Here is a 10,731-nt window from a genome sequence, read left to right as displayed (position 1 = left end):
TCTTACACAATCAATCCCATCAGCCTTCTATTCTCTCTCCCCCTCCCTATGCCTCTTCCCTCCCTCCCTCCCTCCCTCATATCCCTGATACTACTTCTTCTTCCTTGCCTTTTCCCTGTCATTCCATTCCATCCCTCCCATCAGTATCTACTCAGTTATTCTCCCTATATTACTCCATCACGATAATAAATCTGCTCCTTTCATCATATCTCACCTCTTAGCACCTTTAACTAAAATCAACATCTCTCTTATATTCTTCTTTCAGTCATTGGTGGTTCATTAGTCTTGCCAGTTAGTTGCAAGATGATCTCAGTTGTGCTGGTGGCACAGAAAAGCTTCCACTACACTCTGTAAAGCGACTGACATTAGGAAGGGTATTCAGCCATGGTAACCATACCAAAACTGTAACAATTGCAGAAGTATATGGCCTACAGGGTCTTGCAGATAAATTGAGACAATTTTTACAATGCATAAAACTGGTTATAAAAAATGGTAGTAGACAGATATAATTTTAATGTAACATTTATTACAACAAAAATATTTATTACTCAATATGGCTACCCATTTGAGCAATTACTGCCTCCACACAAAAACGAAATTTTTTTGTAGCTGCCACAATCTACACCTTTTTGATTTTGCATGTTACATGCATGATGCAGGTCTTCAAACTGTTGACACTTGAGTGTGGTGAAGCATGGGTCGTTGCTTGAAGTATGCCTTATAAAAAGTAACTGAGATGGTTGAGATCTGGGATATTACTGAGTCAGATATTGGCCCTCACAAAAAATGGCACCTTCTCATCAAGAAAGGCCTGTGTTGCTTTTGACTCCTGGCATGGTGCAGAATCTTGAATAAGCACCACATTGTCAAGCCCAAACTTCTGCTCCATCCAAAGTAATAGAGAGTTCTTCAGGATGTCCAGATACTCCTTTGTGCTGATCTTCAAGCCAGATTCAATGAAGTGTGGATCCATGACACTTCCGTCACTCACAGCTCCAAATACCATCACAGAAGCAGGATTCTTAGTCTCAAAAGCAGGGGGATATCAGAAGGGTTGTATGCAATCACTTGAGAATTTCTGTGATTCATCTTCGCATCCACAGTGAACTTCTTCTTGTCCACAAACACAAGAGTTTTTCCTACACCTTGATGCTTGATAAATGACAGAAGCTTTGGGCATCCCTCAGCTCTGATTGCTTTGGCCTTGGCTGTTAGGTGGTGATGGCATTGTCGAACATAGCTAGTCATGCCAAGGTTACTGTTCACAGCTTTGGACACCATAGAAAGGGTTACATTGCATTTCTTTGCAAGAGTTGTCATGGATGTGGATGGGATGGTTTCAATCAAGTGTTTGAGGCCAGTGAGAAACTTTGGATTGGGCTAGGAATCACTTTGAGTCTAGTGCTTTTTTCTATCAATCTTTCCCACTTCTTTAAGTTGTTTATACACACGGTAAACTGTTGCTTTTGGAAATTTCGTCAACTTAACAATTTTATTGACAGTATGCCTGGTGCACCCCAAAACAACAATGGTGGAATGATTCTGTTGTTCTGTGACTTTCTGTTATCGAATCAATTTGATATTTACCTGAAAAATAAAGTGGAGGATTAGATTTTCAAGCAAGGTTTTGTCAGAAGATGAAATGTTAAACCCACTAAGTCAACTGTTTAGAATTGGTCTCAATTTATCTGCAAGATCATGTATACCTGACATTGTTGACTAGAGAAGGTCTTAGACTTAGCTCCACAGTCTAAACAAATGGCTTGCAAAAGCTGTTCAAGCCATGTACAGAGGTGCAGTCAGTAAGGTGAAAGTCAGCAATGAGTACAGCAATGAATTTAACATTCAGATAGGGATCCATTAGAACCCAGTCCTCAGCCTTCTTCTGTTCATTATAATCTTCTAAGTTGTAATAGAACAATTAAAATATTATTAAGTTGGAGAAAAGACAGGACTCTGCAACTATCAGGGAAATGGCTATGTTCTGTATACAGAAAAGGAGTGAGTAGAAATTCCATACAGTATGTCCAATATAAACTATGAACACACAAGAGCTGTAGTGGGATCACAGATAGACTAGCAGAAATGGTAATTATATGTGGTACAGAGATACTAGCACTAAAAACTCACAGGAAATAGATTCTCTCAAATGCTCTCAAGGCTCCCTAAAAGTAGATGATTGTTTTTTTTTATCTAGTAGCCAAATTAGCTGCAGGAAGGGATATTCAGAAAGCACAGTGATGAGAGAAAGATTTGGTTGAAAAAAGTTCAGGGTCTGAGTTATGATCACTGATGGCAACAAAGAGGATTTTCTTTAGACTAAAAAGCAGATTGCATGATGCTTATGTATAAAGTGTGATAGTTGTATGGTAGTGAGATGGTGGCTTTGAATGCAAATGATCTGTGAAGACTTAAAAGAAATAGAAAGCGTGTTCCACTAGATGTGTAATGTTAGGGTATGTGAACAAAGGAATATTAATGGCCTGAGGCAAGTTATGTCAGTTGTATAACAAAAGTACTAAAAGCTTCAAGTGTATAAATGGAGGGAATAAAATGAAGTGGCGAAAACTGCTCTTCACTTGAGGCAGAACCTTGTGAAGGAAATGACAAAAGGCTGATGAATGACAATATACTGTACTGAAGAGGATTTGTCCAAACCACCAGGTGGATTGCTAAATATTAACATCTAAATAACATTATGTTCAACCAACACTACCCCAGTATGGAGATTAAAGTATATGAAGAATTATTTCAAGGCGAAACTCCCAGTGTTTGTCCCCAAGGACATCTGGTCTTCTAACTCATCAAGTCTGATTCCATATACTTTTGGATGTGGATTATCATTGCGTACAAGTCCAATTCAACACCCCAAAGCAGAATCACAATGCTGAAATCTGCCTTAGGAAGGCATTCAAGTCTATAGACATGGATAAAGCAATGAGAGTATGCTTAGCCTTCTGCATCTTTATTTAGTTGATTATTGCTGTTGATGGTGGACAATTTTTGTAATATCTTGCTTTACATTCTGAGAGATAAGCATACACATTTTCCTTAACTTTAGCTACAGGTTTTAGTACTTATCAGCAGAGTCTCAGTTTAGGCGACTCTCCCTGCCCCCACCTCTCTCTCTGTATGTGTGTGTGTAAATGTATGCATGTACAGGGTGCGGCAAATTGATCTGAGATATTTGTAGTTTTAATAAAAGCAAAAAAGAGTAAAGAACGAAAAACATGTTTTTATTTTTTAAATGTACATCTAATGCCATTTTGTTTCATTTGGTTTTAAAAATTATATCATTGTTGAAGGCATTCACAAAAGTTGTCAATAACTTGATGGGTCCATTTCATGTGGAATGGCACCAGTTTCTTGACGAATGGCATCTTTTAATTGCTCAAAAGATCGAGGGCAATGAGTGTATACCTTTGATTTCAGGTATCCTCACTGAAAAATGTCACACAGGTTCAAATCAGGTGATCAGGTGAGCCAACTGATGTCAATGTGCAATGAGATCAAATGACCAGGGAACATCTCCCTTAAAATTGTGGGGATGAGCCAGAAGAGGGTCATGACATCAATGGTCAAGGGGCTGACTGGAAGAGGAAGCACAAGAGGAGAAGTGGGGGAAGAGAGGTGAGCATCGGTCTCTTTTTGCCTGCCAGAGGTATCATGAATGGACGTTAGGGAATTTGCGCCCAGGTTGGTCAGATAGCAGCTGCTTATACTGAGTGACAGGGGTAGGGCAGGATTGTCGGAGAGATTACTGCTAGACAGGCATCCATGAGAGGAAGGTAGGTGAACCTCTTTTCAGTTCCCATGCACAACAAAAATCCCCATAGTATGTCAAGAAGTGTGGGCTGTTAAAAGCAAACATTGTCCCTATTGTCAAGTTCATTCAATTTTGGTTTCAGAAAAGTCTCTAGCATCACACAATATCGATCAGAGTTTACAGTCACTGTAACATTGTCCTCTTTGAAGAAGTACAGTCCCCAAATGCTAAATTCTGCCACTGCACACCATATGGTCACCCGAGAACAATGCAAGGGATGTTTGTGCAACTCACAAGGGTTGTTCTCGGCCCAATATCAGAAATTTTGCATATTCACGCTGCCACACAGGTGAAAATGGGCTTCATTACTAAACAACACAAAAGCTTCATGGGAGACATATTGTTGAATTTCCAAACACAATGATCTGTGAGTTTCAAAGTCTCTTTCGCTGAGTTCTTGTGGCAAAACCATTTTGTATGGATGCATTTGCAGTTTGTTGTGAAGATTTCTTTGCAAACTTCTATCAAAAAACCTAAGAGTAGCGGTGTGTTTCCGTGCAGAATGTTGTGGAGAATGTTGAACTGAAGCTCTTACCGCTGCCACATTTTCCAGACTTCTGGCATTCTGAGGTCGGCCAATTGATTTTTGTTTCAATGCTGATTCACTTGCTCTGAAGTTGGTAACCCATAACAAAATCATGTTTCAAGTAGGTATGGGATTATGTCTACCAAACCTGAAGTGTACACAGAACGCTCTTCATGTTGCAGTTATGGATTCATTGTTCTTGACAAACATTTCCACAATGAAAGCATGATGCTTACCCATCCAAGTCATGTTGGCAACTGAAAATGAAATGAAACAAAATGTCACAAATGGCACCGATTGAAACAAAATGGCATTATATGTACATTTCATAAATAAAAACATTTTTCGTTCTTTTCTCTGTTTCAGTTTTATTTAATCTACAAATGTGTCAGATCATTTTGCCGCACCCTGTATATATGTGCATGCGTAAATTTGTGCACACATGTGTGTGTGCTTGCATGTCTGTGTGTTAAAAGCACAATTGCCTTCTCAAGGAGGAAAAAAAGAGACTCTATACTTATTGAAGAGTTTTTATTGAAAAAAATCCCTAACCATTATTCTGATTTTCAAGATTTTAATCTTCAGATGTCAATGAATGGTGGAGCAAGCACAACCAATATGTATAACTTCTTTGAGAAAAAAACAAGAAAGTGTTTGCCAAGTCCTGACTGGATGTTTGAGTGAAGGAAATTGTCATATTCTTGTATTTTGCATGTTAAGTGTTTAGGTATGTGTTTATAATTGGTCAGATTTTGTTGATCAAGTGGGTAATACTCTTGTGAATCGTGACATTGGATTTATTGATGTCACTGCTGAAATTTCCTGCAACATATGTAATATATTGTAACTTTGTTTTTAGAGGATGTAGGAATATATGAAAAGTAAAAAGGTAATACATAGTAAGAAATACAAAAAAATAAAACACAAAATTGTGGAGACAGAGATCATAAGGCTTTGTGATATATGGCTATCTTGATCAACAAGGGACAATGTTGAGTTGGTATACTAATGTTGTAAGACAATGTGGTAACATGGAAAATATAATAATGACAGCCAGCAGCACTATATTAGTGTATGCAGTAGTTAATAGTTATGCAGCTCAGAGTCTGTAGAGCTTTGTTGTCAAGAAATAAAAATAGTTTAGCAAGAGGGATGAAAACAGACTGCTGTGAAGATAAATATTTACTCTCAATTAGTAGATCAAAGAGGGAATAACTTTTATGTGACATTATTAGCATATCACATCCACATTTGTGCAAAAATACATTGATGTAAGCGGGTACTTATTTTTATAGTTGTTCACACACACATGCACGCACACATGCACTAATGCACACACACACACACATGCATGGACACACGCACTAATGCGCGCACGTGCACACACACACACACACACACACACACACACACATGCATGTGTGCATGTGCCATCAGCTACTTTCCCATCTCCCTGGAATCACTTCTTTTTTAAATCCATCCCTCCTCATTCTCAATATTATCCTTTCTCAATTTATTTTCCACCAATTACCCCTTTCTATAACACCAGTTACCTCTGCAATGCATTTTAGGACTGTCATTATCTTATCTTTAACACCTCTTATTTGCTGTCATTCTCATCACCCTGTCATATCTTCTATGGGCAGCATCACCCCACCCCCTTGCATTCCACTCACTATAGCCATCCCTACATACCACTGACATCCATTTCAGTCACTGTACAACTCTCTCTTTCACACCACTTCCACTCTCATCTCATACAAAATCTTCAAATTATCTGAGCTGCCTATAGATGTATTACACTACTACTTTCCTCTCTCCCTGTACTTCCACTTACCACCTCCTCCTTACTGAGTCACTCCTATTCTTTCACCTTCCTCCTGCTCATACTGATATTTATCATCGACCACATCTCTACCCTTATCCTATCTACTACATTCACCTCTACACTCATCTCTAACAATCTGTAATTCTCCTCTCACACTCTACGGAATTTATACACCCACTCTTTCTGATCCTCTGTCAATATTCTCTCATATTCTTGTATCTTGAGAGTACACTATGACACCTTGTAACCACCATCACTTCTCCCACTCACCTGTATCTATTGTGAGATAGCCATGTCTCTCCTCTATAACATGACACCTGTCTCTGTTCTGTCATATTTTAGCCTCTCAACATCTGGCATAAAGCCACTTCCCTCTTTACTACAATCCTACTCATTTGAGGGGTCTTTTTTCCTTGAAATGCATGTTGTTTCATGACTTCACTAGTGCCATCATCATCCTCATCATCATTTAACTTCTATTTTCCATGCTGGCATGAGTTGAATGGTTTGATCAGATCTGGTATGACCAGGGGCCTCACCAGACTTCATTGTCTATTCTAGCATGGTTTTTGTGGTTGGATGCCCTTCCTAATACCAACCACTCTACAGAGTGTACTGGGTATTTTTATGTGGCGCCAGCACCAATGCTTTTAATGTGGCACTAGCATGAGTGCTTTTATGTGGCACCAGCATGAGTGGTTTTTATGTGGCACCATCACCAGTATCAATTTTGCTGTGGTGGACAGGTTTTCTTGAGTACAGCAAGGCATCAACATAAACCAATACAGTCTGTAAGTGGTTGGTGTTAGGAAGGACATCCACCTGTAGAAATCATACCAAAATAGCAATTGGAGTTCTGAAGTCTTTATCAAGGACTAGGTCCACAGGCTAAAGAGTGACTATGAGAGAAATCTAGATGAGATAATATGGAGATGTAGTGATGTAATGATATGGAGATGCAGATAAACATGATTAGGCTTGATATATACAAATATACATACATATACACATATGGGCATGTATAGGGATATATATAGATACAAAACTAAATATATTCTGAAGATAAATGCATACAGGGGTTGGACAAAATAATGGAACCACCTTAAAATTTCAAACAAATTAATTTTAATATGAAGTAGGACTGCCTTTTGCAGTAATTGCAGCTTGAATTCTACAAGGTATGAACTCATACAAAGTTTGAATTGTTTCCAAAGGAATTTTTGTCCATTCTTCAGCTAAAACAGTCTCCAGTTCTTGTAGTGATGATGGTGGAGGATATCTACTCCTTAATTGTTTTTCTAAAATGCACCATAAATGTTCAATAATATTGAGATCTGGGGACTGTGGTGGCCTGATAAGATGTTCAACTTCACTAGAATGTTCCTCGTGCCATTCATTAACAACTTTAGCTGTGTGAATTGGTGCTTTATCATTCTGAAAGATTGCGTTTCCCTCTGGAAACAGTTCCAGAATCATAGGAGGGATTTGATCAAACAAAATGCTTAAATAGTCTTGACTATTAATTCTGCCATGAAGGGAAACCATTGGGCCGGCGGATTTCCAAGATATTGCCCCCCCCCCCGATCATCACAGATCCCCCTCCATGTTTAACAGGTGGAAGAAGGCAGTCTGGAACAAATGCTTCTTTTGGCTGTCTCCACACATATACTCAGCCAGTGGTCAGAAATAAGGTAAAGGATGACTCATCCGAGAAAATGACATTCTTCCACTACTCTAGGGATCAATTCTGTCAGTTTATACTCCACTCTAAACACTTTGCAACGTTTGTTTTTGAAAGTAGTGGTTTTCTGATTGCACCCCTCCCATGAAATTTGGCTTTGTGCAACTCCTGGCGAACAGTTTTTATGGAAACTGGGTTCTCGAGGTGGTCATTAAGCTCTGCAGTAGTTTTGGGAGCTGTACTTTTGTGATCCTTTCTAACAATTCCCGTAAGAGTCCGATGGTCTCTATCTGAAAGTTTTGGTTTTCTTCCGGAGTTTTGTTTCGATGAGGAGATTTTTCCCTCTTTCTCAAAGGCTGTCATTAGTTTTAAGACAGTACTTCTTAATACACCAAGCATTTCGGCTGTTTTCATTATGCTAGTGCCTGCTATATGAGCACTAACAATTTGACTTCTTTGAAAGTCTGATAGATCTGTCATTTTAATGAATCTTAATTTCCTTTTTCTGATAATATCTGAAAAGAAACAGCAATTTTAGCAAAAAATATTAAGCAACACTAATAATAAATCAAAAAACATAAAAATAAACAAGCTTTTGATGGTTTTATAGATATTTCAAAATTATGATGCTATGATGCTTGGTGTTTCCATTATTTTGTCCAACCCCTGTATGTATAAGCATATAGAGATTCATACATATTGACAAATTTACTTTTACATAGAGTGAAAACGATACAAAACTAAGAGGAGAAAGCATAATTTTTAAACTTGATAGCTGTTTCTGGGACCTTGGAATTACGTAATAGTTGTAAGGTTCATAATTAGCAAGTGGAAAAATAAATGTAAATTTATTTGTCAAAACATATAAATTCTATATGTTTGTACATATGTGTTTATCTTCTGATTATATTTAGTTTTTGCATCTATATATATCCTTATATATATGTCTATGTGTGTATATGTGCATATGTATGTATATTTATAATTATCAACCTTCATTGGGTTTATTTGCATCACTCTCTCTCTCTCTTTCAATGCATGTTTTTGATTTTGTTGACTACACAATATAGTAGGGTCAGTTGGGCACCGTCTGTGAGAAAAACAGTACCATGACGCAATTCACTCCGCCAGAAATTTGGAAACAACATGCTGTACTGCTTGGCATTCATTCTGGAAGCTCCAATATGAATATTTTTTTGTGAAAGATGGCCTGCAAAAGATAAAGACTGATAAAACTGAGAAGACACGGGGAAAAATAGCTGAAGGTTGATCTCGGGATGCTGAACCTCATGAAGGCAATTACTAGGGATCACAACAAGTGGTGAGATACTGTGCAGAAAAAACCATCCAACTATGAAAAAGCATGAGAAATTAATGAATTTTAAATGACTATATATATGTATTTATATCTATATCTATATATATACATGTGCGTGTGTGTGTATGTGTGTACATGTACACACACATATATATATATATATATATATATATGTATGTATATACATCAATATATATATGAGAGAGAGGGGGAAGGTGTAATTGTATGAGTGTATGTGTAAGTACATCTGACTCGAGAGAGAAGTGTGTGTGTGTAGCATGGAGAATCTGAATATTTTAGAAGAGAGTGTAAATAACTTTGTGTACATAAATTGAAAAAGAAAAGAAAGAAGTATCATGTTTATATACAGGTAACATATATTATGTAAATAGGTCTTCAGTTGCTTTGTTTTTCTTTTAATATAGTTTCTTTTTTTTTTTTTTCCTTATCACCTCTATAGATAAGAACACACTAAGATCAAAGTAAAGAGTATTTTTCTCTTGATGTTTCTAACATAATTCCTTATATTTGAAAGCTTGCTTTCAGTTCTAAACTAAACACCAAACTAAATTCATGCAAATATCAAAGGAAATAATGTTGCTGTAACTTTGAGAATATGTAGCTAATTAAATCAGCTAATGTTTCTTTGTAACTATATTGGTAGGTAAATATATCAATATAAGTCATTTTTATAATGGCAGCGAATAACATCAAAATAACCAGTGTCTAGTTTATCTTTATAATTTATGGAATCATGCATTAGCATCCAGAATAGGTAGATGATCTGCCAACAGAATAGTTAATACTTAGTCAATATTATTATACATTTTGGTGGAAAGATCAAGATAAATAGAAGATTAACCATTTTGTATAAAACTCCTTTCCCAAGACTGCTTCTAATACTTTGATACAAAACTCCTGTTTTGAAGTGTTCATGTTTAAACTTAAACTTTTTGTTTAGTTATGTATAAAACATCAGCTTAATTATTAACAGGTCAGTTATTTTTATGCTAAAGCCTTCAAAAAATTCTTGATTATTTTCAAAATTAACTGAGACATTTATGGTTATGTAGCAGTTAAGATAAATACAAACTGAGCAACTGAATTTAAAATATCGACAGAAAAAATTTAAAAAATGTTTTGGTGTTGGTTATTTTATAAATGCTTGTGCCTAATGGTTGTCATTATCATTGTCATGTCATTGTCCTTGTCACTGTCATACTAGTCGCCATCATCATCATTATCATGATCAACATCATTGTCTTCTTCATCGTTATCATGATCGTCAACATCATTATCATCTTCATTATCATAAACGTCATTACCCTCCTCTCATCCCCCTCTCCCCCTCTCTCCCTCTCATCCCATCTCCCCCTCTCTCCCTCTCATCCCATCTCCCCCTCCTCCCCTCTCCTCACCCCTCACCTCGCACAAGAGCCAGTCCAGGGGCACTGGCAACAGAAATACAACTGAAGCTGTATTATATTTTGTGTCTCAAAACACAAAATACAATCAGTTTGACAGTCACGATATTAGTGGTAGTCATGGCAAT

The 10,731-nt window shown here is 37.1% G+C and overlaps 1 long non-coding RNA gene across 2 annotated transcripts in view; it reads right to left on the bottom strand.

Annotated features, from left to right (window-relative positions):
- Positions 1-506: 506 nt before the first annotated feature.
- The window catches only part of LOC106868447 (uncharacterized), a 22,649-nt gene continuing 12,424 nt past the window's right edge, over positions 507-10,731 (bottom strand). The window contains exons 2-3 of one of the 2 annotated variants that reach the window (XR_001409285.2): positions 4,362-4,609; positions 507-1,587 (exon numbers count right to left, since the gene is read on the bottom strand). This is a non-coding gene — a long non-coding RNA (uncharacterized LOC106868447). Of the gene's footprint in view, positions 1,588-3,220; positions 4,610-10,731 lie in introns of those variants that run through there. The other variant, XR_008265166.1, reaches the window with a different exon arrangement.

The sequence above is a fragment of the Octopus bimaculoides genome, chromosome 1 (assembly GCF_001194135.2).
Source record: "Octopus bimaculoides isolate UCB-OBI-ISO-001 chromosome 1, ASM119413v2, whole genome shotgun sequence".
Lineage (NCBI taxonomy): Eukaryota > Metazoa > Mollusca > Cephalopoda > Octopoda > Octopodidae > Octopus > Octopus bimaculoides.
The sequence above is the reverse complement of the archived record's forward strand: the minus strand, read 5'-3'. Positions and strand labels throughout refer to the sequence as shown.